This window comes from Phyllobates terribilis, unplaced genomic scaffold (genome assembly GCF_046119375.1).
Source record: "Phyllobates terribilis strain yellow unplaced genomic scaffold, ASM4611937v1 Scaffold_2__4_contigs__length_985480577, whole genome shotgun sequence".
NCBI lineage: Eukaryota > Metazoa > Chordata > Amphibia > Anura > Dendrobatidae > Phyllobates > Phyllobates terribilis.
The window spans coordinates 947,639,420-947,645,419 of NW_027362762.1; the positions used below are offsets into that span (position 1 = coordinate 947,639,420).

At 42.5% G+C, this 6,000-nt stretch overlaps 1 pseudogene; it reads right to left on the minus strand.

The window, feature by feature from the left end:
- LOC141239266 (neural cell adhesion molecule 1-like) overlaps nt 1-6,000 on the minus strand; it is a 56,149-nt pseudogene extending 50,149 nt beyond the window's left edge.

Genomic DNA, 6,000 nt, shown 5'->3' on the forward strand with positions numbered 1-6,000 from the left:
GAAAATCATAAAAGATCCCGTTTTTTAACCATGCTGTGACTTTCTGCTGAGGGAGAGGGAGAGAGTTGCCCTATTCAGAGTCTGTAATAAGACCTGCTGACAAAAGTGTTGAAGATACAGTCTAATGTGAATTAACAATGAAAAAAAGTTAATTTCCCAAATGGCTTGTATTTTTTTTAATACAAACTTTTTTGTGTTTACAGCTCCTTTAAAGGGAATCTGTCATCAGGTTTTTGCCACCTAATCTGAGAGCAGCATAATGTAGGGTTAGAGGCACTGATTCCAGTAATGTGTCACTTACTGGGCTGCTTAGTGTTGTTTTGATAAAATCATTGATTTGTCGGAAGGTAATTATCACTAGATGACTAGTAAGTTCTGTAGGACCCCACCCCCATCACTGATCAGTAGATTTCTGTGTACACTGAGCATGGGCAGAAAGCTGCCAATCAGTGGTGTGGGCGGGGCTATACAGAGTGCAGCATTCAGAGAGCTGCTAGATCTGCAGCAGATAAAACGGTGATTTTCTCAAAATGACAACAAGCAGCTGAAAAAGTGACACATCGCTGGAATCAGGGTATCTGCCCCTATATTGTGCTGCTCTCAGATGGGGCAGCACAATTAATATTGTGCCAAATTAATTTCCCGTGAACTATCACATGATCTATCACAGGGGATCATGTGACATGTCACGTGATACATCAGGTGTGTGTGTGTGTGGGGGGGGCCCGCGCCTTCTAAACTGCCCGGGGCCCTTGCTACTCTTAATCCACCCCTGGGTGTTACATTGACCTCACACCACTGCTCTCAAGGGCAATCAGTGTGCAGAGCAAGACAGCAATGGAGGCTGTAATGAAGGTCTCTGCTCTTTAGTGATAAGTTCTGCTTATGCCTTTGATGCAATGATAGCCCGAGATTGTACTGGAAACCATGTGGACAACCCTACAGAGGGGACTTCAAGAGGGAATGTGAAAGTGTACCAGGAGCATTATTCAACTCGACAACACCAGGCCACATGTTGCTAGTGTTAGGTCCCTTTTGCAGTGCGCTTTGTCCCATTTTCCTATATTTTTTGACCCGTCGGGGCTTATGTCCAAACCTCCCACAAAATGGAGAGTGAAAGCGTCCGTACTGTGAGCAGCCATCATGGCTTAAACGTGCTCCCATGGCTGCAGAGTCTTCAGACTTTTCTCCCATCAAGTATGTCAGAAAAGTATTAAGAAATATTAAGGATTTCTCCCTCCCAGACCCCTCTTCACATTCCCCCTCCCCTATAGTGGCACTTTGGCCAGCAATCCCCATGCAAATTATCCCACAAAGGAGAAATAATTTATAGCAAATGCTAGCACAAAGGGTGCTACCAAACCCAATTAACACTGGCTTGCGATAAATATACATCTAGGTAAGAAGGTTGTAGTCCCAGGACATCAAAAGGAATTTAACAGATGTCTGCAGCCGGGCCAGCGCTTATATGTAATATGGAATATCTCAAGTTCCATACGTCTGACAATAACGGGACCTATATTTTTAGTGGCAGGGTCAGCCAAAGAACAATATGATTATTTTTCTGGAGCTGTGAACTTCTCCGGGGAGCGTTAAAGCAAAAGTAACAAAATAGCAGAACACAACTATGTAATGTGTGGTCTCTAAAGAAAGGCAAATTCATAATGGAAATTATGGCATTGTTTGCAAGCTTCTGCGATCAACGAGCGATAAGTTATCCCAGAAGTTAGCGATTTTAATAAAAATGTGAAGGCTGGAGCCCAGCCCACATGATGTCAGCACAGGGGGTGTGTGGGCCGGCCTCCCCCTTTGGCATAAAAGACTCCACTGAGGATGGATCAGTATTCATTGCCGGGAGGATATATTTTTTTATAGCAAAGGATGCCTTTCGGTAATGGTCAAATCTGGAGTGCCTCCCCTCCACCTATAATGAATTGTCTCAGCGATCATTATAGTAAGTCTTCTTTAATCCTGTTTACTTTGTGTAACTGTATATTCTGTACTGTAAATGTCCCCTTTGTAAAATCCTTGTATATTTTTCCTAACACTGCCTCCCTTTTGGATTAAATATAACATTTAATAGTCCTGTTTCTTTTGTCCTGTAATTGTTCCCTCCCCCGAAGCCATATGCGCTACCAGAACGCAGGTGTCCGACCAGGTGTTATTATATTTCAAACTCAGCCAGTGGTGGGAGCGAATAATAATAAGTGGGTTTTTGTGAAGCTGGCAGTGACCGTACTGGGCGCATAAACAAATTCCATGCGTAGGGATCCGGCAGAGTGTACGCCATACGCTCACTGGGAGCTTGCCGATATCTACGTAGTGAGTAATCGGGGTTGTGTGTGCACAAATCCCTGATGTCTCTGACAAAGTACATCTGGGACGTCATTGGTCGGTGACTACACAGGAGCTGCCAGCAGCGGATCTTGACGAATTGCCCAATCATAGAATCATAGACTGGTAGAGTTGGAAGGGACCTCCTGGGTCATCTGGTCCAACCCCCTGCTCAAAGCAGGATTCACTAGATCATCTCAGACAGATGTCTGTCCAGCCTATGTTTGAAGACGTCCATTGAAGGGGAACTCACCACCTCTCGTGGCAGCCTGTTCCACTCATTAATCACCCTAACTGTCAAAAAGTTTTTTATAATATCTAATCTGTGTCTCCTCCCATTTAGTTTCATCTCATTGCTTCTAGTCTTTCCTTGTGCAAATGAGAATAAAGATGATCCTTCTACAATGTGACAGCCCTTGACATATTTGTAGACAGCTATTAAGTCTCCTCTCAGTCTTCTTTTTTGCAAGCTAAACATTCCCAAATCCTGCAACCGTTTCTCATAGGACATGGTTTGCAGACCAGTCACCATTCTGGTCGCTCTTCTCTGAACTTGCTCCAGTTTGTCTATGTCTTTTTTAAAATGTGGTGCCCAAAACTGTACACAGTATTCCAGATGAGGTCTGACCAAAGAGGAGTAAAGACCGATAATGACTTCACGTGATCTAGACTGTATGCTTCTGTTAATACATCCCAGAATTGTATTTGCCTTTTTTGCTGCTGCATCACACTGTTGACTCATGTTCAGTCTATGATCTATTAGTATACCTAAGTCTTTTTCACATGTACTGTTGCTTAGCTCTATTCCTCCCATTCTGTATATGCTTTTTTCATTTTTATTGCCCAGATGTAGTACTTTGCATTTTTCCCTGTTAAAAACCATTCTGTTGGTTGCTGCCCACTGATCCAGTTTATTTAGGTCTTTTTGAATCCTCTCTCTCTCTTCTCTAGTATTAGCTATCCCTCCTAGCTTTGTGTCATCAGCAAATTTAATCAGTTTACCCTCAATTCCTTCATCTAAATCATTGATAAAGATGTTGAACAATACAGGTCCCAGGACGGAGCCCTGTGGTACCCCACTTGAGACATTCATCCAGCTGGATGTGAAGCCATTTACAACCACCCTTTGAGTCTGATCACTAAGCCAGTTATGAATCCACCTAACAGTTGCCTGGTCCATTGCATACTTGGTCATTTTTTCAATAAGGATGGTGTGAGATACTTTGTCAAATGCTTTCCTGAAGTCAAGATATACTATATCTACAGCATTTCCCTGATCCACCCAGTCAGTGATTCTGTCATAGAAGGAAATTAAGTTAGTCTGACATGACTTGTTAGTTACAAATGCATTTAGTGGCAGAACCTTCGTGAGAGGACCATAAATAACCTCACTGATAGCAGAAACACATTATAGGACATATGAGTAGCACGGTATAACACAGAATCACAACAAAAATAAATCTCTGATTCTTGGAAATGATTGTGATCTTCAGACGAAACAAAAAATTCAAAATTCTAGAATATTAACAAGATAATTATTTTTTTTTGCTACAAAAACAACAATAAAAAATAAAATTGGAATAATTGCGAATAGTTTTTTTTAAATCAGTTTTCTGGCATCAATAATTTGCACATTATGTCAAAATTTGTTTTTGTTCAAAAATGTGTGTTTTTATTTGCGATTTTCTTCACTATTAAAATGTGGGTGGGAACATAAGAGTGGCTAGAGATGCAAATAGGTTTAAGCCAGTTTTAAAAATTGCAATTTTGAAAGAGTTGCAAAAAAAGTTGCATTTCTCACTACCATAGGGGATAAGTATAAAAAAAAGACATTTATAGACAAAAGTGTTGTAACTAAATATGCACCAAATTTATCAAACATCGTGCAAACATTTTTTTTTATAAATTTGGCACAAAATAATAGGCAATGCAGCAATAAGCAAAAGTTTCTTCAAAACTTCATTGCATGAAAAACTCCCTTCCTAATCCTTTTTGGTTCACGTTTTTTTTACAGTCACTGCCTCCATCTTACAGCTTTATTACTTCACAAAGTTAGCAAAACTACTAAAAACAGAAAAAAATCTAAAACAAAAATAGAAAAGCGGTAGCCGGATCCCACCTTACCGTCTGATCCATTGTAAGTCTCACATATCACTGACAGATATTTCATCTGGAGCTCAGAAACAAGAACAGCACATTGCGAAACACAGACCCCACACTGCCAGCTGGAGACTGGAAACATCCCAGAGACTCATGGTTTGAGATCAGTAGATAGGGAAGCTACACAACATGGAGTAAAGTGCCGAGACACACATTAATCATTGAATTCAAGTTTCTCAATTAGTTATCCTCCTGATAACACCTCTACATACAGAAGATAACACAGGATCCAGCATTCACAATAGGTGATGTCACAGGTGATGTCACAGCTCACCTCCTCCTCCTGTACAATGACTGATAACACCTCTATATACAGTAGATAACACAGGATCCACCATTCACAATAAGTGATCACACAGCTCACCTCCTCCTCCTGTACAATGACTGGTAAAACCTCTATATACAGTAGATAAAACAGGATCCACCATTCACAATAGGTGATGTCACAGCTCACCTCCTCCCATACAATGACTGATAACACCTCTATATACAGTAGATAATACAGGATCCACCATTCACAATAGGTGATGTCACAGCTCTCCCCTCCTCCTCCTCCTGTACAATGACTGATAAAACCTCTATATACAGTAGATAACACAGGATCCACCATTCACAATAGGAGATATCACAGCTCACCTCCTCCTCCATGGAGTAGGCCACTGATGTCACCTCTCATGTTACGATATCACATTGTGCTATGTGCAGCCTGAGTCACTGACTCCGGTCCGACCACAGAGTGAATGTCACGCCAGGTGTGAGTGCAACACAGAGAGTCACGCCAGGAGTGAGTGCAACACAGGGGGGAAAGGGAATGGGAGCCCAGACAATAGGGAAAGCGGGAAGAGGTGATCTCCTAATCTGGACAAGCGTCACCCTGTCTCCCCCTAACGTCCCTATACAGCCTCCGCAGCTGTTACCGATCACGTGCCTCATCCTACTATCCCTGGCGTTAGGTTATAGCTGGGGGTGGAAGGAGATGAGCACTACTCAACCTCCACTAGCACTCTAAAGACAAAAAGGGAAGACAACACAGGGGAACAACAACTTAGCTTTAGAAGAACTCCAACAGGGCACATGTCCTCAAGACTCAAGAGAGGATGTGATGCTTCTTCAGCCAAGTTCCAAGTAGAAATGAGTATAACCAGCGACGCCCACCTAGACACACCAGGTATATATACACCCAGACTAAAGGGAGGTAGTCGCTGGGTCCTAAACACAGCCTCCTATCTAGGCAACTGTCTGCATTGCCAAACGTTGAGATCTCCTGCAAACCACTGCAGGGCGACTGTCTGTCACCTCTGACACACCTGTGACAGTGAAGCATTGAGTGAAACCACAGGTGAAGATGCTGGAAGATAAGAGTCTCACATGCGGTGGTGCATAGAGCTCCGCAGGGGACAGACAAGGGCTGCTGTAGAGCGAGGGGTAAGAAGCAACATGGTGATTTTTTTTACACCTTTCTACAAATCAGCAAAATGCCAGCCGGCTGCTGCTTTTCTAAATCCT